The 25,248-nt window shown below is 38.9% G+C and overlaps 1 pseudogene; it reads left to right on the top strand.

The window, feature by feature from the left end:
* The window catches only part of LOC126243660 (lysosomal alpha-mannosidase-like), a 275,619-nt pseudogene that overhangs the window by 193,570 nt on the left and 56,801 nt on the right, over positions 1 to 25,248 (top strand).

Here is a 25,248-nt window from a genome sequence, read left to right as displayed (position 1 = left end):
GAGATTGGAATACGTCAAGCAAATAATTGAGGACGTAGGTTGCAAGTGCTACTCTGAGATGAAGAGGTTAGCACAGGAAAGGAATTCGTGGCGGGCCGCATCAAACCAGTCAGTAGACTGATGACCAAAAAAAAAAAATAATGATTCTCTTAATTAACATTTGTTTGAAGATACAGCCAAACACATGTAACACCAATATTTGAAGCCATACTTATTAATCTAATATATATGCAACAAGTCACAAATTATCATTATAGCTTTAACCACTTTTGTAATTGATTTGGTTCTAAATGAAGATGTAATGGAAGTGTCATTTATTTTTCCTTCCCAGATACAAATAGTTTTGCTATTTGCTCTTTATTACAGTACCATACTCTGTTTAATTGCTATGCATTGTTAAAACACTGCACTACCACCAGTGTTACCTGATGCCAACTTCTGACAGCAGACTGGCAAAATATGACTGTGAGAGGCTGACTTTCTTGCTCTCCCATATGTTGACGTCACCGGACATCCTCCAAATGGTACTACTGCATTGTTGGAATGTTGCCACTGTAATATCAGTTGTTAGTAATGATTCTCTTCACCTCCCTGAATTCATACCTTCATATTCAGCAAGGGTGCTGATTAAGACATCTCTGGGTGCCTTAAAATGTTAATCATTACCACCTGAATCACTGAAGCCAAATACTATCATGGTATAAAAGGACACATAAATGCATCTTGTGCTCTATTTCCAATGATTACAGCATTAAAACTTTTTTTTTCTTAGGTATGTAAGCAACTCTTTGTATTGGCTGCACTGAACACCGAAGATCTGAAATATTTAGATGCACTAAGAGATGCTTTAGGCATAATGCAGCATCATGATGCGATCACAGGCACTGAGAAGCAACACGTTGCTGATGATTATGCACTCATTTTACATAAAGCTATTACAGGATGTGAAAAAATAACAAACAATGCTCTCAGGTAAGCTACCTTATACTTCATATAATTTTTCTCATCTCATATAGAAATTTGTTGTTATTTATTAGCAATACTGACTAGAAAGAGTTAGCAGACAGTTATTATTTGTGATTTAACGATAGACAGCAAGTTAAATTTGAGAAGGTTTTAAGATTCACCTGTTGATGGTTGAGGGTAAATCTAGCTTAATTGCTTGACTGGAAATACAATTGATACATGTAAAAGATGTAATACAGAAAGAACCTGTCTAATTCAGGATGAAGTAATGTCATATGAACTGCCTTTCTCTGCCTGTTGTTTGTCTGTAGAAAATTGTGTTAAAACTATCATTATGCTAAATAATGAACAGGTTTCTCTGTGACTGGTACTAAGAGTAGTATAAACTCAACACTTATCTGTTTTCCATCAGTACCACCACAGTAAACTAATTACTTAATTCTGTAAATAATGTCTTATTGCATATTGATTATCAGAAGGTTGGAATCAAGTTTCCTTCCTCATCACCAAATTCCTTCTTCTCATCTGTTTTCCAGCATTCACTTTCTGCTGTCAAAGAAGCTGTGTTAAATTCTAAAAGCTACAGCTGATACAACTATCTTTACTCATTATTTATTTATTCTTATGTTTGTCATTTCTGGTAACTTCAGAAACATATTATAACTGTGTAGTGTCTGTACTGTTGAAGGGTGGGGGAATAGGTGTAGAGTTGTCATTCTGACTTCCTCACACCAGGTGCTCTGTGCACTAGGGGACAAGCAGAAACAAACTCAGCAGTGCTCATGTCACAGTTAGGCTCATTTGATGATCCTGTACAGTGATGCAGGCCTGCGTCAAACCCAAGATCCTAGTAGCATCCCAGTTCAATCCTCTGGCCCATCAGTGCACAGTGCAGGACCACTTGATGAATCATGCCAGTGAATGATGCTGGATCATGCTGGTGACTGCACCACTAGATGGAGATTGAGTTATTATGCTTCTCTGGATTACACGACAGTAGCCTGCTCTACAATAGTTGCCAAATTCAATCACTTTGCCAGTTGGCTGGGCACTATTTATATGAGCCCTGGTCCATTGTGTTGATGTGTAGGTGTCCAAGGTTTCTCACAGTCACCCTGTCATAATGCTGTGGTGGCATGTCCAATTTCAGTAACACTGATGGTTGCCGATCATGTGATCACACTGAAATACTGGTGGTGGATGGGTTGGCATAATGTTAAAACTGCTGCTTGCTGCAATCTTTGGCAGCTGTGTGGTCATAGGAGGCAACCTGTAAGAAAGTCACACTTGCCACACTTCAACCTTTTACATCGATCAGAGCTGCTGGTGTTGTCACTGTAGGTTGCTGCATGACTGTGCTTAACACAGTCACCATAGTGTCACAAACTGCAGCCATGAACAGCTCCATCAGTCACTCCATGGTAGGAGCTACCAGTGTCTTGATGTGATTTTGTAGCTCACATCTGCACATCCAGTCATCCATGTGGCCTGGCAAGGTGGTGTTGCCCCGTCCGCATGTCGGGTATATGTCGCTCTGGATATTGCCTGCTTCCCCCTCCACTCCCAAGTGGCTTGCATGGGCATTTATACACAAAATGGCCATATACAAGAACAATATTACAAACCATTGCCCCCGCACTCCATATACCCCAAGATACCCAGGTCCTTGTTTGCAAGTCACCATCAGCATGTTTTCATCCCACTCAGCTGCATTCAGTGCTCAGACCCCAGGCATTTCAAAAGAGATAAATGGGAAGCTACTTCTTCATTTGTATAGAAAACTCAAAAAGTTAACACAGTTTAACAAAATTATTCCTGGGGGTAGCACAAACCTGCAAACCTATATAGTGTTTACGTAATACCTGATACGTAATATGTGTCATTTCACAGGTGGCTCTCCCTTTGATAGTATAGCTTTTGCCAGTTACAGGGCTGGTATAGGTAGTGGTAATTATTTTCCTTAATTTCTGCAGTCTCAGCTTTTCTTCTCAGTAACTATTCCTTGTATTGAAACTGGGGGCCTAGAAACGACGGAGAGGCTTTCTCCCAGCCGCAGCCCTTAGTGGTTCACAACCCCACTAGAGGCTACAGCCGTCCACTCATCCCACTGTTGCCCCACACCGAACCCAGGGCTGTTGTGCTGTTTGGCCCCCAGTGGAACCACCCCCCACCCACACCCCACACCCCACCCCCAACCCCCCACCCCCGGGAACGTCTCACACCAGACAAGTGTAACCTCAAATGTTTGTGTGGTAGAGTAATTATGGTGTACGCGTACATGGAGATAGTGTTTGCGCAGCAACTCCAACATTGTCTAACTGAGACGGAATAAGGGGAATCAGTCCACTTTCACCAATGCAGATGGAAAACCACTTTAAAAACCATCCACCGACTGACCGGCACACTGGACCTTGACACTAATCCACCAGGTGTAAAGCAGTGTGTTAGACCACACAGCTAACTGGGTGGGCTAACTACTCCTTTCTTCATTCCCTTTTAGTTTTCTGTACCTTTTATTATCTGACTTGTCTATTTTTCCCCGTTCCCACCTCTACCACATACAGTGCACTTAGCTTTCTGCTCTTATTAACTCTTGGGTGATGTTTTGCAAGTAATCTCTGTGGTGCTTAGTAGGTATTACCCTGTCTTGCACCTTAAAGTACTCAGTTTTTTAAATCTCATCCAGTGCCATCCCCAACAATCAGGTTTTCCTTCTCATTCAGTCTGGTAAGTCTCCAATAACACAGGGTTCTGGGCAGCTTTGCTGAACTCTCAACATTTCCTAAACTTCACCAGTCATTTTCCTTCACCCCTTTACCTTCACCTTCAATTCTTCTGCTAGAAGAAGGAGCCACTAGCTCTGAAAGTTTACAGATTTCCTTGACCTTTACGTGTGTGTGTTCTCCTGACACTGCTTTCTGAATATCCAATTATATTATATTTTCAAAAATTTATTATTTTCATTAATTAACTTATCAGTATTAAAGTTCAGAGACAACTAGAATTAGTGTTGCCTTTTCTGCCACTACACCTGTTTAATTCCCAATTTTGACACTATACATTGGTTGCCCTAATTTTTATAGATCTGAGTGGAGGTTTTCATTAGCAAAATAAACTGCTAATTATGAATTTGCAGAATTTATCATAATTTCATATATCACAAGCTTACTTTTAAATAAAGAATTCCTAACACAAACATGTAGTGATAGTATCACCTACGTATGACACATTACATTAATTTCAGATTACATAAAGGAGACACATCAAGTTGCAGACAGGCACAATTAAAAGACACTTACATAAAGCTTTCAGCCACAGCCTTCATCAGTAAAAGAGAGACACACAACATTCACACACACTAGCAGGCATACCTCACGAACTGGTGGAGTGTTCAGGGACTAGAATACCAACAGGCACAGCATCAGAAGGTTGTGGGGCAGGGAGGTGGGGAGAAATGAGCAAAAAAGGAGAAGAGCCTTAGGCCCTTCCCAGAACATCTCCACTGAATCATTTCCCTTCTTACCCCTAGGACACCCTGCACACCCACTCTCAACATGCTCCCCAAAATCCACAAATCCAACAATCCTGGACGCTCCATAGTAGCTGGTTGTTGTGCCCCCATTGAAAGAATCTCAGCTCTCATTGACCAACACCCTCAAATCAATTGCCCATAATCTAGCCTCCCACAACAAAGACACCAACCATTTCCTTCACTGACTCTCCGTCACCCCCACCCCTTTATCTCCAGGATCCCTACTGGCCACTGTTGACAACACCTCTCTATACACCAACATTCCTTATGCCCATGGTCTTACCGCTATTGAACACTACCTTTCCCAATGTCCTTCAGACGCCAAACCAGCTTCCTCATTCTCATACACCTTACCAACTTTAGCCCAACCCATGACTATTTCTCACATGAAGGTCTATAAACAAAACCATGGTACAGCCTTGGGCTCCCGCATGGCACCCTCCTAGGCCAACATTTTTATGGGCTATCTAAAGGAGACCTTTCTAGCCTCCAAAAACACCAAACCCCTAATCTGGTTCAGGTTTATTGGTGATATCTTCATGATCTGAGCTCAGGGCCAAGACACCGTATCTTCATTCCTTCAAAAATTCAACACCTCCTCTCCCATCCACTTCATTTGGTCCTCCTGAACCCAGCTTGCCATCTTCCTAGATGTTGACCTCCTCCTCTCTGATGGTTCGCTGCATAGCATAGCCACACAGTCTGAGGCACCTTGTCACGGTTTGCCCTTCTCCCCCCCCCCCCCCCCCCCTCCCCCAATCGGAGGTTTGAGTCCTCCCTCGGGCGTGGCTGTGTGCGTTGTCCTTAACGTAAATTAGTTTAAGTTAGATTAAGTAGTGTGTAAGCCTAGGGATTGATGAACTCAGCAGTTTGGTCCCATAGGAGCTTACCACAAATTTTCAAAAATTTCTGATGGCTCCATCTGCACCTATGTACACATTAACACCACAAATCACAAACATCCCTTTCACACTAAAACATCCCTCCCGTACAGCCTGGCCACCTGAGGATGGCATATCTGCAGTGACAAAAACTCCCTTGCTCAGTATGCTAAGGGTCTCACCAAGGTCTTCACAGACAGACACCATCCCCCACAGCAAACAGATCTCCTGGGCCATTTCCCCTCACAATCTCAGTCCTCCCACCACCCCCAACAACCAGCCACAGAAAATTGTCCCCTTCATCACCCAGTACCACTCCAGACTGGAACAACTGAACCACATCCTTTGCCAGAGCTTTGATTAGCTATCATCATGCCCTGAAATGAGGGACATCGTATGCGAGATACTTCCCAACCCTCCTAAAGTGGTGTTCCATCATCCACCCAACCTCCACAACATCCTAGGCCATCCCTATGCCACTCACCATCCCAAACCCTTTCCACAAAGATCATATCCCTGTGGAAGACCCAGGTGCAAAATCTGCCCCATCCACACACCCAGCACTTCCTATTCCGATCCTGTCACAGGTTTACCCTATACCATCAGGCACCATGCCACGTGTGAAAGCAGCCATGTCTTTTACTAGTTATGCTGCAATCATAGCACAGCTTTTTATATTGGTGTGACTACCAACCAGCTGTCCACCAGGATGAACGGCCACCACCAAACTGTGGCCAAGGGCAAAGTACATCACCCTGTGGCATAACATGCAGCCAAACACAATACGCTTCATTTTAATGGCTGCTTCGCTACTGAAGCCATCTGGATCCTTTCCTCCACTGCCAGCTTTCTGAACTACTCAGATGGTAGTTACCCTTATGACACATTCCCTGCTCCCATAATTATCCCAGCCTCAACCTACGTTAGCATACTGTCCCCACACCCTCCATCCAACAGATTCCACCCCCTCTGTCCTATCATATCCTCCCCATTCTCATCTTCCACACTGTTTATTTGCAGCCCTCTGCCTAAGCATCCACCTGTCTTTTGGCTTGTTTCTCACCACCTCCCTGCTCATAACTTCTTGATAGTACATTCATAGCAGTTAAACATCCAAATAAGCTTTGACACTATCTCCATTTTCAGTAGCATCCCCTTACAGGAATGTCTGAAAGTTATTGACACCAGTTTACCGAGGAATTACCACTGTTTTCAGACATGTTCTGACTTCCAGATATTTTATCTTTGGTGGGTGTACTATGTGCAGATAGAGTGGGTTGCAAAGGGCAACCCAGTATCATCACTTGGGATCAACTTATTGGCCCCTAAAACCCACCTATTTCTTCCGCTGTGTTGTGGCACCTTCATAGTGTGGCCACATGGAAGATATGAGCTGACTGGATTCATCACACATCTCAACGCTTGTTACCTGAACACTATTCAATGATGGCTGAAGTGGATGGTAAACTACTCTTTCTGGACTTCTTTCTGAACAAGTCAGTTGGAACAAGCACCAAAAGAAGACTCATTTGCGCTTGTACTTTCATGCTCAAAATTTCCATTATGCATTACAGAGAACCAGTGTACTAAACTCCATAGTAGACTGGACAAACACTCTCTGACATGTGAAATTTTAGTCATGAGCTAAAACACCTGAAGGTGGCCTTCAAGAAAAATGGCTACTCAGAAGGGCAGATTCAACAGGCACTATGTACTACACCTACAGCAGCCAATGCAGCAAATAATACAACAGACAGGTGATATGCTATATACACAACTGTTTCTGAGAACAGCAATGGTGTCCTCATTTAATTCAGGCCAACAAGACTACAGTCAGAGAACATCATCTGCTGAGTAAATGTACCAGTGTCCTCGCCCCAGCATCATATTAACCCTCCGCCAAGTGCACGTTTTTTTATTGCATGAGCAGTCGCGTGGCGCACTTTGTGCATCACTTTTGCTGCTCAGTTCTATACTTATTTTCATGTGCTCTCACACTAGTATTGATATTGATTAGTTTATTGTTTGTAAGGGTAGATATAGTATCACTCAGAATGATATTAATAATACTGAAATAACAAATTTTATTGTGCAATTCATAGAAATAATGTATTATGGGCACAGTGGAAAATATTAAGAAAAAATATTACCTGTCTATCAAAGAAATATCTATACACTGTTTGCTCACTTATAGTGAGAAAGAATGTTTTGTTATATAACATAGCTGTTAGTTAAGCTTTATTTAGAAAATCTGATATAGCTCTAACCACATAAATGACACAGCTCTAAAAAAAATCTATATTCCGCTGTCAGCATTGAAAATTAATATACTCAAAGTGAATGCCTACGGAAACAATATTATAACAGCTTACAGACAGGCCATGTTCACTACTTAGTGACTAACACTCATATGCTTCCTGCAGACAAAACTATTACAAGAACCACACTTTATTATTTTGTTAATATTTTTGGCCCTTCCACAAATAACACAGAGTCCCTGTTTCTTTGCCAAATGCTTATCAACTTGTTCAGATGTTGTACTGTACCTTTGAAGGGACAGCGATATGTCCTTGGGAAGGCTCTGAATTTTGGCTCTTTCTATTAGATGTGGTTTCATGAGGTCATAAGCCAGGTTCTTCAGAAATACTCTTCATGAAACCTTTCGATTTTGTCCATTTGAGTAAAAAAGTATCTGGCCGTTGATACTAGCAATGTCCATTAGAGCAAAAGAGGTTACCAAAGGCCACCTTCTTGTTATACCAGTCACAGAATATGTGCCACACACCTGATCGACTGTATCAATGCCACCCTTAGTGGCATTGTAATCTAACACAATCTCTGGCTTTCAAGAATCTTCATCAATAGTACCTGAAGTATGCATAGTTGACAACAATAAAACCACCTTGTTCTTCTTTGATACGTATGAAACCAATGTCAAATCATTTTTATATATGAACAAGGATGAACCATGTACTCAATTTTTCTTAGGCAGGAATTCCAAGGGAATTTCTCATTTATTCTTTCTGAGTGTCCCAAAACATGTAACCTTTTACCTAATAGTGACATAGCCAATGGGCAACTTGTATAGTAATTGTCCATGATAATTCCTGTTGGATCCCTCTATATGACTCACATGTCTGTGAACTATTTTCAATGCTGAATTTGAGCCTGCATAAGGTCCTTCGTACTGCTTTCCACAATATACCTCAAGGTTGCTCATAAAAAATGTTTTCGCATCACGAAGTGCAAATATCTTCATGCCATATCTGGCAGATTTTTTGGGGATATACTGCACAAATCCACAACGACCACAAAAAGCTTGAAGTTTCTCATCAATAGTCACAAAATCACTGATGCTGTACGTATTTTTTCAGTTGGTTACAAACTCATCCAGAATCGAACATACTGTGGCCAACTTATCAGATCTTCTCCTCTCTTCTCTTGTGCTTTTAACATTGACACGAATACAATGCAGCAAGAATAGAAACTGCTTGTAGCTCATCACAGCTCTTCCAATTTCGATTCCTGATCCATCGGTATTCCACAGTTCCGTTACATTTGTGTGGTTAGCTTTCTTCATTCCAAAGAGATTAAGCACCCAAGGAGTGCCAGTATTTCACTTCTTATAGTTTCTTTTTAGTCTCTTTCTCTCTAATAATCAGAAAATTCTGGTTTGAGATGAATATATTTGTTTGTATATTTCACAATAGTATTGATCATTTCCAAGTTAAATTTCCTGAGGAATCCAGAAATCTCAGTTGTCACATTCCTGGCAACAGCCTTGGGTCCAGGAAAAATTATTGCAATATTTTTCCTTCTCACTTTGCTTATGGCAGAGGTAGTACTTCTCCTCCATTTAGAAGTTTTGTCTGTTTCCACAAACCAATGACCAATAGAACCTGGTTGACACTTATTGTCTTCATTTTCTTTACTTCAGCTGTAGGCATTTTTGGCTATTTTAGTGAATGTAAATGCTTTTACTGTATCACATTCAGTTGCCAGGCCATTTTGACATTCGACTCATTTACTGCCAGGTGTGTCACCTTCAGGCTTTCCCAAGTCCCACAATGTGTCCAAGGAGCAGGTGCTTCACTCACACTGTTCCCTGTCCCACCTTCCGCTGCTCGCCCCTATGCGGTGCTCGTCAGAACTACCGCATCCTGTAGTATCTTCACCTAACTAGCAGGATAATAAGAAGTGATGACTGAATCAGTGAATTACTTTGTGTTTTTGCTTTTAGAGCAACTGAAACAATGACTGAATAAAGTACACACATTAAAATTTATCTGTAATAACATTGACAAACTTTGCTCGAATAGCATCAATAATTGGTTTATATTTATTCCTTATTCATAGGGAACTAACGCACAAAAATAAGGATGGAAGTAGCCACCAACCAGAGATTTTTGAGTCGTGTCTTCTCCTGAATATCAGTGACTGTGCCATCTCTGAGAAATCACAAGTTTTTACTGTGACTGTTTATAATCCACTTAGCTATGTCATATCCCACTACGTCAGACTCCCAGTGACAGGTGTATCTTACTCTGTCAGGGATCCTGCAGGTAATTTTGCTTCTTATTCACATGGATTAGTTTTATAACTGCTGAAACTTGTAACTAATTTGCCTTGCAATTTTCTCCTCTGTAAAGGTGCACAACTGCCAGTTCAGCTTGTACCTATTCCATCACCACTTTTCAATTTGCCAGGACGAAAGAGTAAAGCTACAGTGGAGATGGTTTTCAAAGCTGAAGATGTTCCTCCTCTAGGATACAAATCATACTATGTCGAAGAGTTGCCTCACAGAGTGCGTGGGAAATCAGATCTAGCAGATGATGGAATGGACTCCACAATTGGAAACAAGGTACAGTACTTACAATGTCTCAGAACATGCAGAGTGCAATCTCTGGGAACAGCACTCATCACAACATTTTATTTCAGTGCATTTTTCTGGAAGCAATGCTACAGCTGTACAGTGGAAGTGAACTTGCCCTTTTGGGATTTCCTGTGACCTAACCAAGGCATTCGATTGGGTAAATCTAAAAATTCTACTAGGGAAACTAAAATATTATAGTGTTAAAGATATTCCCTTGCATGGATGGTGTTACAGCTTGACAACATTAATGAATGGTACAACAGGAATAAAACTAAATTTCGATTGTGAAAACATTAAGTACTGTGTGCCACAGGTTTCATTACTTTGCTCACCCATGTTCTTGACCTATATAAAGATAAAACAAAGGCACTGTGGGGGATGGTAGGATAAATTTTCATTAATTACCACTCTTAAAGTTGTATGCAGATCACTTTCAATCATTTTGATACCTTCATTCCTCTGAATGACAATGAAAATCCATTTGAACAGCTAACACCAATCTTTAACTCACATACACAACAAGTACCTGTTAACTCCTCAGACATATAACCTGAAAATAATTTTAAAGAGTAACTTGTATCTTCATTCCACTTCCTGACAGCTGAAAATTCTTTCCAAATGATATTATCTGGCAATAACATAATTTTTTGGTGAATTTCATTTAACACACTTCCAAGGAAAACCGACTGTATTAATAGTTCATTCAGTCAAACACATGAAAACAGTTAAACCTTATACAACTGTTAATCATTCCTTGGCATCTGGCACCATGAGATTTGAAATTTTACTAAAGTTCCTGGAACAATTACTGTTTGTAATAAACATTGGTCAGATTAGTCAGTTTTTGCTTATTGAAAATATGGGTTGCTGAATACTGGACTCCTTTCTGGGCAAGAGTAAGTGATTTTAAACATTTATGTATATTGTTCTTATTCCTAGTACTGATACTGTGTACTAAGCAGTTAGTCGGAAAAAAGAGATGTATTATTTATGACAAACTTCATTAAGGAATAACTGTACTGAGAAGCTGTGGTTAGTATGCCCAATTCTTTGAATAGGTTTTGTCATGGTTTTCTTGGATTTACACTACACATTACTCATATTATATCCTTCTGGACTCTAAAAATTTTTTCTCAGTTTGTGGAGTTACCCCAAAATATGATACCATACGACATAATGGAATGAAAATAAGCAAAATATGCCAGTTTTTTATATTTATATCTCCTTTGTCTGGCATCATTCGCATTGCAGACACAGACTTGTTTAGGTGCTTTAGCATTTCATTAGTATGTCGCTCCCAACTGAATTTATTATCAAGTTGTAATCCCAAGAATTTTACACTCTCAACTTCTCCTATTTCCGTGACATCATATTTTATACACACACTAGAAGGAAATCTCTTGGAAGTTCTGAACTGTATATAGTGGGTCTCTCAAAGTTTAATGACAGTGAATTGGCAATGAACCACTTATTAATGTCAGTAAAAATTTGATAAGCTGTCCTTTCTAAATTTATATTTGATTTATTATTTATTCCAATGTCTATATCATCTGCAAATAAGACAAACTTGGCATCTGGTAATGTAACAGACGACACATCATTAATATACACAAGAAAAAGTAGTGGACCTGGTATGGAACCTTGGGGAACACCACATGTAATTTCTTCCCAGTCAGATTTTGTCTGATTGCCTACTGCTGAGGTGTTAACGTAATGACACACTTTGTTTTCTATTAGTAAGATATGACCGAAACCACTTTGCAGCACTATTTAATTTACTTAAAAGAATTCTATGGTTCACAAATTCAAAAGCCTTTGACAGGTTACAGAATATGCCAGTTGCCTCTAATTTGTTGTTTAATCAATTAAGCACATTTTCACTGTAAGTGTAAATAGCCTTCTCAATATCTGAACCCTTAAGAAACCCAAACTGTGACTTTGACAGTATGTTATTTTCACTAAGGCACTTAAGTAGACCCTTAAACATAATCTTTTCAAAGATTTTTTAAAAAGCTGGCAAAAGTGAGATCAGTCGGTAATATGATGGCATTTCTTTGTCCCCTTTCTTGTGGAGAGGTATAACTTCAGCATATTTAAGCCAGTCTGGGAATGTTCCTGTGATAACTGATTGATTACACAAATAACTTACGATATGACTAAGCACACATGAACACTCTTTTATTAACTTTGTTGATATGTTATCATAACCACCAGAATGCTTTGATTTCAAGAACTTTATGATGGATTCTCTCCCCCCATGAACCATGGACCTTGCCGTTGGTGGGGAGGCTTGCGTGCCTCAATGATACAGGTAGCCATACCGTAGGTGCAACCACAACGGAGAACTATCTGTTGAGAGGCCAGACAAACGCGTGGTTCCTGAAGAGGGCCGGCAGCCTTTTCAGTAGTTGCAGGGGCAACAGTCTGGAAGATTGACTGATCTGGCCTTGTAACACTAACCAAAATGGCCTTGCTGTTCTGGTACTGTGAACGGCTGAAAGCAAGGGGAAAGTACGGCCATAATTTTTCCCGAGGGCATGCAGCTTTACTGTATGATTAAATGATGATGGCGTCCTCTTGGGTAAAATATTCCGGAGGTAAAATAGTCCCACATTCGGATCTCCGGGCGGGGACTACTCAAGAGGACGTCGTTATCAGGAGAAAGAAAACTGGCGTTCTACGGATCGGAGCGTGGAATGTCAGATCCCTTAATCGGGCAGGTAGGTCAGAAAATTTAAAAAGGGAAATGGATAGGTTAAAGTTAGATATAGTGGGAATTAGTGAAGTTCAGTGGCAGGAGGAACAAGACTTTTGGTCAGGTGAATACAGGGTTATAAATACAAAATCAAATAGCGGTAACGCAGGAGTAGGTTTAATAATGAATAAAAAAATAGGAGTACGGGTAAACTACAACAAACAGCATAGTGAACGTATTTTTGTGGCCAAGGTAGACACAAAGCCCATGCCTACTACAGTAGTACAAGTTTATATGCCAACTAGCTCTGCAGATGACGAAGAAATTGATGAAATGTATGATGAGATAAAAGAAATTATTTAGGTAATGAAGGGAGACGAAAATTTAGTAGTCATGCGTGACTGGAATTCGAGAGTAGGAAAAGGGAGAGAAGGAAACATAGTAGGTGAATATGGATTGGGGCTAAGAAATGAAAGAGGAAGCCACCTGGTAGAATTTTGTGCAGAGCATAACTTAATCATAGCTAACACGTGGTTCAAGAATCATGAAAGAAGATTGTATACATGGAAGAAGCCTGGAGATTCTGACAAGTTTCAGATAGATTATATAATGGTAAGACAGAGATTTAGGAACCAAGTTTTAAATTGTAAGACATTTCCAGGGGCAGATGTGGACTCTGACCACAATCTATTGGTTATGAACTGCAGATTAAAACTGAATAAACTGCAAAAAGGTGGGAATTTAAGGAGATGGGACCTGGATAAACTGACTAAACCAGAGGTTGTACAGAGTTTCAGGGAGAGCATAAGGGAACAATTGACAAGAATGGGGGAAAGAAATACAGTAGAAGAAGAATGGGTGGCTTTGAGGGATGAAGCAGTGAAGGCAGCAGAGGATCAAGTAGGTAAAAAGACGAGGACTAGTAGAAATCCTTGGGTGACAGAAGAAATATTGAATTTAATTGACGAAAGGAGAAAATATAAAAATGCAGTAAATGAAGCAGGCAAAAAGGAATACAAACGTCTCAAAAATGAGATCGACAGGAAGTGCAAAATGGCTAAGCAGGCATGGCTAGAGGACAAATGTAAGGATGTAGAGGCTTATCTCACTAGGAGTAAGATAGATACTGCCTACAGGAAAATTAAAGAGACCTTTGGAAGAAAGAGAACGACTTGTATGAATATCAAGAGCTCAGATAGGAACCCAGTTCTAAGCAAAGAAGGGAAAGCAGAAAGGTGGAAGGAGTATGTAGAGGGTCTATACAAGGGCGATATACTGGAGGGCAATATTATGGAAATGGAAGAGGATGTAGATGAAGATGAAATGGCAGATATGATACTGCATGAAGAGTTTGACAGAGCACTCAAAGACCAGAGTCGAAACAAAGCTCCAGGAGTAGACAACATTCCATTAGAACTACTGATAGCCTTGGGAGAGCCAGCCCTGACAAAACTCTACCATCTGGTGAGCAAGATGTATGAGACAGGCGAAATACCCTCAGACTTCAAGAAGAATATAATAATTCCAATCCCAAAGAAAGCAGGCGTTGACAGATGTGAAAATTACTGAACTATCAGTTTAATAAGTCACGGCTGCAAAATACTAACGCGAATTCTTTACAGACGAATGGAAAAACTGGTAGAAGCCAACCTTGGGGAAGATCAGTTTGGATTCCGTAGAAATATGGGAACACGTGAGGCAATATTGACCCTACGACGTATTTTAGAAGCTAGATTAAGAATAAGCAAACCTACGTTTCTAGCATTTGTAGACTCAGAGAAAGCTTTTTACAATGTTGACTGGAATACTCTCTTTCAAATTCTGAAGGTGGCAGGGGTAAAATACAGGGAGCAAAAGGCAATTTACATTTTGTACAGAAAGCAGATGGCAGTTATAAGAGTCGAGGGGTATGAAAGGGAAGCAGTGGTTGGGAAGGGAGTGAGATGGTGTTGTAGCCTATCCCCAATGTTATTCAATCTGTATATTGAGCAAGCAATAAAGGAAACAAAAGAAAAGTTCAGAGTAGGTATTAAAATCTTTGGAGAAGAAATAAAAACTTTGAGGTTCGCCGATGACATTGTAATTCTGTCAGAGACAGCAAAGGACTTGGAAGAGCAGTTGAACGGAATGGACAGTTTCTTGAAAGGAGGATATAAGATGAACATCAACAAAAGCAAAATGAGGATAATGGAATGTAGTCGAATTAAGTTGGGTGATGCTGAGGGAATTAGATTAAGAAATGAGACACTTAAAGTAGTAAAGGAGTTTTGCTATTTGGGGAGCAAAATAACTGATGATGGTCGAAGTAGAGAGGATATAAAACGTAGACTGGCAATGGCAAGGAAAGCGTTTCTGAAGAAGAAAAATTTGTTAACATCGAGTATGGATTTAAATGTCAGGAAATCGTTTCTGAAAGTATTTGTATGGAGTGTAGCCATGTGTGGAAGTGAAACGTGGACAATAAATAGTTTAGACAAAAAGAGAATAGAAGCTTTCGAAATGTGGTGCTACAGAAGAATGGTGAAGATTAGATGGGTAGATCACATAACTGATGAGGAGGTATTGAATAGAATTGGGGAGAAGAGGAGCTTGTGGCACAACTTGACTAGAAGAAGGGATTAGTTGGTAGGACATGTTCTGAGACATCGAGAAATCACCAATTTAGTATTGGAGGGCAGCGTGGAGGGTAAAAATCATAGAGGGAGACCAAGAGATGAATAAGCTAAGCAGATTCAGAAGGATGCAGGCTGCAGTAGGTACTGGGAGATGAAGAAGCTTGCACAGGATAGAGTAGCATGGAGAGCTGCGCCAAACTACTCTCAAGACTGAAGACCACAACAACAACAACAACATGATGGATTCTATTTCTTTGGGTGAAGTAAGTGTCAATTCCATTTTACTGAGATTGCTTGTGTGCACTGGTCTCAGATATTCCATTGCATCATTTACTGAACCTGACAACCCCATGCTATCAGTAACAGTGACAAAATACTTGTTTAAATGGTTTGCAGCACAACATGCATTTGTTACCAGGGTTTCATTTATTTTTTAGAGCTATTTGTTGCTCCTCATTTCTGGTCCTACCTGTCTCTGACTTAACTGTATCCCATATTGTTTTGATTTTATTGCTGGATGTATTTATCTTCTTCTCATAATGCAGGTGTTTAGATTTCTGTATAACCTTCTTCAATATTTTGCAGTAATTTTTGTAATGAGCTATAATGCTTGTAACAAAGGTGTCCCTACATATCAGATAGTTTCCTTTTTGTATCACATGATATCTTTATCCCTTGTGTTATCCATGGTTTCTTATTAGACTTCTGCTTAATTTGAGTTACCTTCAAGGGAAAACAATTTTCAAATAAGGTGCTAACTTTATTAATGAATGTTTTGTATTTTCCATTTGTGTCTTGGATGTTGTAAACATCCTTCCAATTAATCTCCTTGAGAGCAATCTCCTAAATTTCTCAGTTTTTGACTGTTTTATTGGCCTTCTGTACTCAGTTCTGATAGATGTTTTACCCTGACAATTTTCAAAATTTAATGTTAGGTGTTGCATGTCATGGTCAGAGCCCATTTATTACTGGTTTTGTAATGTGGCTTAGTTGCCTAGAATTGTCTATAAAGATATCAATGGCACTCTTAGAACATTTGTATACCCTAGTTGGGAAATTTACAGCAGAAATTAAATTGAATGAGAGTGTAACTGATTTCAGTAACTGTTTGCTGACAGTGTTTTTCAGGACATCTATATTAAAATCACCAGCAACCACTAGTTCTTGGTTTTTTAATTTTAGATGAGGATAATAAATCTTCAAGACTGTTTATAAACAGGTTGAAATTTCCTGAAGGTGCTCTGTATATGACTACTATTATAAAGGACCCATTATGAAATTCTATCTCTGTTGCAGATGCTTCTAAGTGCTGCTCTAAGCAACATTTATTAACGTCAATGTTCTTAAATTTAAAACTTTTTTTAACAAATGTGGCAACTCTTCCTTTCTCCCTATTTTGTCTAAGAGGCTGACTTAAATTCTGTAAGGTTTAACATATCTATACCAGTGGTCACATGATGGTCAGAGAGGCAGATTACATCAACTGGGTTTGATGACTCTAATTCTTCAATGCACATAAGCATTTCATTAATTTTACTTCTAATCCCTCGAATATTTTGATGCACTAAAGATAGTTGGCATTTCACATTTACAGAGATGAAATTGGGTGGAAATAAAATTTCTGCTGAGTGCTGTAAATGTTTAACCAACAGCTGTGTTCACTGATCCAATATGCCAGGATTTTGCTTTATGCTGTTTGATTTCTTTCTCAAACTGAAGTTTTGTTTCAATCTTTACTTCTCTCATGACTTGACTTCTTCTGTCCTATCTTCGTACTGTCCAGAAAAGAAAAGGGAATTAGCTATCATGATGTCATTACAACAACTACGGTTATGAAAGTCAGTAAATCAGTCAAGAAGTCTAGTAGCGTATTTCTGCTAGATAGATCAGCTAAGCAGTTATTAACACCTCATCAAGACAGTAGATTGGCATCACTTAGTACAAATAAGATGGATATAGGGGCATTATGGGCAAAGTTTAAGAAGATTGTAAATCGTGGCATGGAAAGTTATGTGCCTAGTAAGTGGATAAAAGATGGAAAAGACCCGCCACGGTTTAATAACAAAATTCAAGGAATGCTGAAGAAAGAGAGGCTGTTGCACTCTCAGTTCAAAAAGGAACACACAAATGATGACAGGGAAGGTTAGATGAGATTTGCAGGTCTAAGGCTTCTGTTCATTACCCTGTTGACCAGTTCAGTATGGCAGTTGAGGATACCAAAACAAAAGCCAAAGTTTTAAATTTAACATTCAAGAAATTGTTCATACAGGAGAACTGTGCAAACATACCATCATTTGGCGATTGGACAGAATCCAATATGGACAACATAGTAATAAGCATCCCTGGTGTAGAGAAACAACTGGAAGATTTGAAAGCAAATAAATCACCACATCTGGATGGAATCTCAATTTTGTTTTACAAAGACTACTCTATGATATTGGCTCCTTACCTAGTCTGCATTTATTCTGAATCTCTTGCCCAGCATAAAGTCCCAAGTGACTGGAAAAAAAAGCACAGGTGACTCCAGTATATAAGAAGGGTGAAAGAATGGACCCGCAAAATTACAGACCCCCATCCCTAACTTTGGTTTGCTGCAGAAACCTTGAACATTTCTCAATTTGGATATATTAAACTTTCTGGAGACTGAGAAACTTATGTCCATGAATCAGCATGGTTTTGGAAATCATCATTCATGTGAAACTCAGCTCACCCTTTTCTCACATGATATACTCCGAACTATGGATGAAGGGCAACAGGCATATTCTATATTTCTAGATTTCTGTAAATTATTTGACATGGTGCCCCATTGCAGGCTGTTAAAGAAGGTATGACCATATGGAATAAGTTCACTGATATGTGACTAGCTCGAATACTTCTTAAGTAACACAACCCAGTATTGTGTCCTCAACAGCAAGTGTTCATCAGAGACAAAGTGTATTGTCAGCAGCGCCCGAAGTAAGTATGATAGGACAGCTGTTGTTCTCTATATACATAAATGATTTGATGGACAGTGTGGGCTGCAGTCTGTAATTGCTTGCTGTTGTAGTGTACAGTAAGGTGTCAAAGTTAAGTGACTGTAGGAAGATACAAGATGACTTAGACAAAATTTCTAGTTAGTGCAGTGAATAGCAGTTAGCTCTAAACACAGAAAAAATGTAAGTTAATGCAGATGAGTAGGAAGAACAAGCCTGTAATGTTCAGGTACAGTGTTACTAGTGTCCACCTTGACACAGTCAAGTTTTTTAAACATCCGGGCATAACATTGCAAAACGACATGAGGTGTAACGAGCATGTGAAAACTGTGGTAGGGAAGGCAAATGGTTGACTTCAGTTTATTGGGTGAATTTTAGGAAAGAGTGGTTCACCTGTAAAGGAGATCGCATACAGGATGCAGGTGCAACCAATTCTTGCGTATTGTTTGAGTGTTTGGAATCCATACAAACACTGAAGGAAGGCTTTGAAGCAATGCAGAGCTGGGGTGCTAGATTTGTTACTGGTTGCTTGAACAAAATGTAAGTATAATGTAGATGCTTTGTGAACTCAAATGGAAATCCCTCAAGGGGAAACACTATTGAGAAAATTTAGAGAACCAACATTTGAGGTATTGCCATATGATTCTACTGACACCGACATACATTGAAATAAGGATCACGAAGATAAGATAGGAGAAATTACAGTTCATACGGAGGCACATAGACAATCATTTTTTCCTCACTCTATTTGCAATTGGAACAGGAAAGTAAATGAGTATTAGTGGTACATAGTACCCTCCACAATACACCATTCAGAGGCTTGTGGAGTATCTGTGTAGACGTAGAAGACGAATAGCAAGATCCTTGTGGAGAGCACATGGGGGTTATTTTAGGCTAGGCAGTAGTGTGAGGTTTTCTGATAAGCACTTACTAGTCAGCACACAGATAGCAAAATCAGACCATATTCGGAATAAAGACACGTTGGCTGTCAAAATTTTATGGGTGGTCAAAGTATTCATAACAAAGTGTGAGGAAGCAAGCTGGGATAATTTTAATTCCCCTCTTGTTTTGCCATCTGCCTCCTTAAATTCATTTTTTTTGTTTAACTAATTACCATTGACATATGTGAAATTAATCTGTACATTCATAATAGAGAAAGGTTGACACTCAGTTTTAAAGAATATAACACCAGATCTAATTTTGTGCTTAGTTTAAATTACTGATATCATTATAATAGAGGGAAACATTCCACGTGGGAAAAATATATCTAAAAACAAAGATGATGTGACTTACCGAACGAAAGTGCTGGCAGGTCGATAGATACACAAACAAACACAAACACACACACAAAATTCAAGCTTTCGCAACAAACTGTTGCCTCATGAGGAAAGAGGGGAAGGAGAGGGAAAGACGAAAGGATGTGGGTTTTAAGGGAGAGGGTAAGGAGTCATTCCAATCCCGGGAGCGGAAAGACTTACCTTAGGGGGAAAAAAGGATAGGTATACACTCGCACACACACACACATATCCATCCACACATATACAGACACAAGCAGACATATTTAAAGTTTGGGCAGAGATCTGCCCAAACTTTAAATATGTCTGCTTGTGTCTGTATATGTGTGGATGGATATGTGTGTGTGTGTGTGTGTGTGCGCGAGTGTATACCTGTCCTTTTTTCCCCCTAAGGTAAGTCTTTCCGCTCCCGGGATTGGAATGACTCCTTACCCTCTCCCTTAAAACCCACATCCTTCCGTCTTTCCCTCTCCTTCCCCTCTTTCCTGATGAGGCAACAGTTTGTTGCGAAAGCTTGAATTTTGTGTGTGTGTTTGTGTTCGTTTGTGTATCTATCGACCTGCCAGCGCTTTCGTTCGGTAAGTCACATCATCTTTGTTTTTAGATATATTTGTGCTTAGTTTTATGTATGTACTTGATTTTGACTATTACTAGTTAGTATCTTTTGTTACAGGGCGAAATCAGTAATTGTTTCCTAACTTAAATTCTATTGTTGACATTTTGAATTGTGTTTTATTCATCTCATGACATACATTGGCAATCCATTTGGTTTGCGCACAGGAGACATGTCACAAATTTATAAAACAATTACAATGATTTTTACATTAATAAGTAATAGCACTATAATAAATAACATCACTACAAGGATAACACATTGTAGCCAGCTCAAATTTCCAGTTTGTCCCACATGAATTCATCCACTGAGTAATAACACTTCAGTGTCAGTATCTCATCTAGCTTTCTTTTAAATGAACCTAAATTCATCTGCATCAACTTGTTCCCTTTTAATTTATTACTAATTTTCATTCCCATGTACTGAGGTCCCTGGGCATACAGTCTGATGCAGTGGGTGGGGAGCATAAAATTTTCTTTGTTTCTGAAATATAAAGTCTGTAATAATTGTAACTATTTGGAAGATGAAATGCTGGTACTCTTAAAATTACCTATTTGGCTCTATTTGAAAACATGATAGCAAAACCAGCCTTCCGTTAATTCCAAAGTAATTAACAGTTTTGTCAAAAGTATTGTTTGCATACTTATATTTGTTAATTTCATGGCTTAAACAAATAATTCGGCCTAAACCTTGGAGTAGAAGAAACTATTAAAAAGAACCACTTTTTCAATGTATTCAGTTAATTTAATGAGTTAAGTTTTAATTGTAATTTTTGTAAACTTAACTTCAAACAATGTGTAGTTTCAGTACCTATTAATGTGATGATATATAAGGGTCCGATTTTTAGTCACGACACAGTCAGTCCACAGCCGAGTTTCAGACGAGTGACATATGTTGCTTAGAATGACAACAATGTATCAATGTAACTGTAAAATAAGTGTTACACCAATAGGCTGTGTGTTAAAGCAATGACAGTGACTGTTCAATTTATTTGAAGGACTGTGAACTGTGTGGTTATGTTTCTATTGCTTGTAGATCTTCAACAGAAAACTATTGTAGCAGTATGTGGAGGTTCACCTGCAAACTATTAATGAGGCTTATGGAAAGATTAAACAATAGTGCACTGGACATAGATGTATAACTGTGTATTATTGGTGGGTTGTGCAAAGTGAAAGAAAACTACAGTGAAACGCAAATGTGTACCTGTCAGCTACATTATTTACAGTAGTCAGTGTCCAAATTACAAACATCATTTTTCAGCTAGTGTAGCAACACAGTACGTCAATACCAAGGACAAACAAATGAAGAAATAAAGCAGGAAAGTAGTTGTGCTCAAATTATTCCCTGAACTGGCAGTTGGATAAAACCTGAAGTAGAAAGCTCTGAAATATTTAATGATGCATGGAGTGTATGTTCAAAGGACAGATTGCCTTCAAAGGCCACCCAATTCCACTGTGACATTATTTGATCCATTTTGGTTCAGTTCATTGACCAGTAAGGACTGTAAAAGAAAATAAACCTTTGTCTTATAATATGTGAAGAAGGGGTTTTAAGAAAGTAAGTACAATGTCTAGAGCATATATAAGTGTAAAACTATATAATCACAAAAACTTTGTTATATTTTAAGACACAAATGTAAAACCTTTTGTAAACTATGCATAAAAAATTGTTGTATTTAAGAACACAAATGGAAAACTTACAAAGAAGTTGATGCTACCACCTGACTATGCTCTCATGCTCGAATCTAGTAATGGTACAATAAAATTATTAAAAAAGAATTGTTGGTGGTTGCAGTATTTCCTACAGCGTAGTTTCCTACAGTGTAATTCACTGTAACAGTTTCAGAATCATTTAAAGAAAGTCTGTGATCAGCAGTGTGAAAAAACCCAGCTCATGTAATATAGTTGGAGGTGACTTTAATCTAATGAGTATAGACTGGCACGTCTATGGATTCACTGCAAGTGGTACAGACAGGCAGTCTTGTGAAGTACTTTTGAACACATTTTCTGAAACCTATCTAGAGCACCTACTTTGACAGCTGACACACAATAGTAATATTTTAGAAGTTGTAGTTACAAATAGGTTTGACATTTTCAGCAGTGTCAGTATAGAGACAGGAATTAGCAACCATGATGTCTTCATTGCAACAGTGTTTACTAAAGTTAATAAATCCATAAAAAAGGCTAGAAAAGTATTTTTGCTAGAAAGACCAGTTAAGCAGTTGTTAACATCCCACTTAGACAGTGAATGGACATTGTTTAGTTCCAATATGGTGGATGTAGAGGAATTATGGGCTAAGTTTAGATGGCTTATAAATCACTCTTTGGAGAAGGAAAAGGATGGAAAAGGCCTACAGTGGTTAATAACAAAATTTGGAAAATTCTGAGAAAGCAGAGATTGTTGCACTCTTGGTTCAAAAAAGAATGTGCAAATGATGACAGGCAAAAAATAGAAATTTGTGCATCTGTAAAAAGATTGATGTATCAAGCTTACAACTACTACCTCCATCATACCTTAGCAACAGATCTATCCAAGAACCTGAGAAAATTCTGGTATCCATAAAATCGCTAAGTGGGTCTAAGGCTTCAATCCAGTCACTCATTAACCATTCTGGTGTGACAGTAAAAGATAGCAAAAGAAAAAAGTCAAAGTTTTATATTTCACATTTAAGAAATTGTTCACACAGGAAGATTGTACGAACATACAGTATGGAGGATGTAGTAATAGGCATCCCTGCCATGGAGAAGCAACTGAAAGAGTTGAAAACCATTAAGTCTCCAGGTCGAGATGAAATGCCAATTTGAGTTTACAGAAAGTACTCTATGGCACTGGCCCCCTTACCTAGCTTACATTTATTGTGAATCTTTTGCCAAGTGGCAAGTCGCAAATGAATGGAAAAAATGCAGCAGAATTCTTGAACATATTCTCAGTTCAAATGTAATAAACGTCCTTGAGATAGAAAAGCTTCTGCCTACAAATCAGCCTGGTCTTAGGAAGCATCGCTCGTGCGAAACTCAGCTTGCCCTTTTCTCACGATATTCTACAAACCATGGATGAAGGGCAACAGACAGATTCCATCTTCCTAGATTTCTGGAAGGCATTTGACATGGTGCCCCTCTGCAGACTGTAAATGAAGATACAAATTACAGAGTACATTCCTAGATACGTGAGTGGCTCGAATACTTCTTAAGTAGTAGAACCCAGTATGTTGTCCTTGACAGCGAGTGTTTGTCAGACAAGGGTATCATCAAGTGTGTCCCATGGAAGCATGATAGGACCACTGATATTCTCTATGTACATAAATGATTTGGTGGACAGGGTGGGCAGCGATCTACAGTTGTTTGCCAATGATGCTGTGATGTATGGGGGAGAGTCGACTATGAGTGGCTGTGGGAGCATACTGGATGAGATACAATTTCTCTTTGGTGTTATGAATGGCAGCTTACTCTAAATGTAGAAAAATGTAAGTTAGTGCAGATGAGCAGAAAAAAAAAAATTCCATAATGTTTAAATACAGCATTAATTGTGTGCTGCTTCACACAGTCACATCAATTAAATATCTGGGCATAACACTTGCTATGACCCATTCTTGAGTACTGATCCCTACCCCACTGTATTACATCTACATCAACATTTACATGATTATTTTGCAATTCACTATTAAGTGAGTGGTAAAGGGTGAACTGAACCACCTTCAAGCTATTTCTCTACCGTTCCACTCACAAATGGCACGGGGGGGAATGAGCACTTAAATCTTTCTTGGCAAGCTCTGATTTCTCTTATTTTATCAAGATGATCATTTCTCCCATATAGGTGGCTGCCAAGAGAATATTTCTGAAGTTGGAGGAGAAAGTTTACAACTGAAATTTCAAAAGAAGACCCTGCTGCAATAAAAAATACTTTTGTTTTAATGATTGCCACACCAATTCATGTATCATGTTTGTGGCACTCTCACATCTATTTCACGATAGTAAAAGTGAGCTGCCCTTCTTTGAACTTTTTTGATGTTCTCTATCAGTCTCATCTGACACAGATCCCCTCTGCACAGCAATACTCCAGAAGATGGTGGACAAGTGTAGTGTAGGCCATTCTCTTTAGTAGACCTGTTGTGCTTTCTAAATGTTCTACCAATATGTCACAGTCTTTGGTTTGCTTTCCCTCCACAACAATATCTATGTGATGGTTCCAATTTAAGTTATTCATAACTGTAATCCTTAAGTATTTAGTTGAATTTATAGCCTTTAGATTTGTTTATCATCTGATAAAAATTTAGCAAATTTCTTTTATTACAGGTGGCTCACTTCACATTTTTCATTACTTAGAGCCAACTGTCATTTTTCACACTACACACATATCTTGTCTAAATCATTTCGCAATTGCTTTTGATCACCTGATGGCTTTTCTAGATGGCAGATGACAGCATCATCTGCAAACAGTCTAAGATGGCTGCTCAGATTGTCTCCTGTGTTGTTTATGTACATCAGGGACAGCAGAGCACCTATAATACTTCCTTGGAGAATGCCAGATATTATTCTGTTTTTCTCAATGACTTTCTGCCAGTTAATATTGTCACATAGAAGAAGGTGTAATTAGATGAATGACGTACACTAACTTCACTCAACGAAGGAGTATTCAGCTCCTCCACATACAAGAGCACAGAACAAACTGCTTCCAGCCAGAACATATACAGTATATATACAGCTACCAAAAATTCCAATACAATGATTCTTGACATTTGTGGATACTTCTAGAATGTACTCAAACCGAATATAGAAATTAAAATTGGACAGTACAGGTGAGTTTGGA

Source organism: Schistocerca nitens, chromosome 1 (genome assembly GCF_023898315.1).
Source record: "Schistocerca nitens isolate TAMUIC-IGC-003100 chromosome 1, iqSchNite1.1, whole genome shotgun sequence".
NCBI lineage: Eukaryota > Metazoa > Arthropoda > Insecta > Orthoptera > Acrididae > Schistocerca > Schistocerca nitens.
The sequence above is the reverse complement of the archived record's forward strand: the minus strand, read 5'-3'. Positions and strand labels throughout refer to the sequence as shown.